This window comes from Triticum dicoccoides, chromosome 7A (genome assembly GCF_002162155.2).
Source record: "Triticum dicoccoides isolate Atlit2015 ecotype Zavitan chromosome 7A, WEW_v2.0, whole genome shotgun sequence".
Classification (NCBI taxonomy): Eukaryota; Viridiplantae; Streptophyta; class Magnoliopsida; order Poales; family Poaceae; genus Triticum; species Triticum dicoccoides.
Genome location: NC_041392.1, coordinates 741481599 through 741482841, shown reverse-complemented (window position 1 = coordinate 741482841; position 1243 = coordinate 741481599).

Here is a 1243-nt window from a genome sequence, read left to right as displayed (position 1 = left end):
TCGGCGGCGGCGGGGCCCTTCCCTCCTCCAGCTCGAGCAGGGGCGGCGCGGGCCGTTCGTTCGGGCGGGGACTCGGCGCGGCGCTCGCGCGGGTGCGCGCACCGGCGAGGGTTGCCGTGTTCGGGATGGCGTGGCGAGGGCGCGCAAGGCGCGGCGCGGGCGCGTTCGGTCTTCGGCGGCGTAGATCGGACGCTGGATCGGGAATCGCATTGGCGGCGCCCGATCCAGATCTGAAGGCTTCCGTCTACTTCAACCAGGGCTGCCTCCGATGGTCCTGCTTTCGGCGGCCTTTGTCGTCGGAGTTGTACCGGTTTGGCGGCTGGAGGTGGGAGGTGGCTCCGGAGAAATCCGAGGCCAGCAGTGCTGGTCACGACGGCGGCGACGCCCGAGGGCGCCGTACCCTTCTTGGAGGCGCCGTCCAGATTGCCTCCTTCCCCTCTTCCTTACACCCAGCTCGTATGCCGGGCGAAAGCCCAAATCCATGCCGGATTGAGCGACAGCGGCGCTCCGGGCGTCGTCACCTTCTTGGGGGTGTCCTTCTTGGTGAGCTTGGGGTGGATGTGATGCTTTGGTTGCTTGGCGGCGGATTGGTCTTCAGAAGCCCTGCCGGTCTCGGCGGAGCGGTGCTTCATCCTACTCATGGATGGCGGTGTATCTCGGCGGCGTGGCGCAGTGGAGATTCGGCGTCCGATGTGTGGCGATGGACTCGCGCAGGAGGACGAAGCTGTCTGGTGTCGTGGTGACGTCGATAGCTGAGTGGCCAGACAAGGTAGAAGCCTCAATTTGATCTAAAGACGGACCTGTGGAAGATGGCGGCGACGACACACGAGTGCGTCTGACCGGATTATGCCCCAGACCCGGTATGTGGCTCGGCTGGGGCTTCCGAATGTGTTTCGGTTCCGGCTTTTGATGTTAGGCTTAGGTGAGTGGTCTGGGTAGTGGCCCAACTAGCACCCCTTCATCATTTTGGATAGGAGTAGCGGCATATGTTGCCAAGATGGTGGATTCAGGCACATTGTTGTAATACTTTGTAAGGTCCTTGAGAATAATCAATAAAGTGGCCGTATGCATCTCCCAGATGCAGAGGCCGGGGGTCATCCTCCTTTTCTAAAAAAAAAAAAATGCCTGACTTAACCCCAACAAAAGGCGATGGGCATGTCTGCATGTGCATCGCACACGAGATAAGGTAAAAAATAAAACACATTAACCTCATTCCATAGTGATAAAGATCATTCCATAGTGA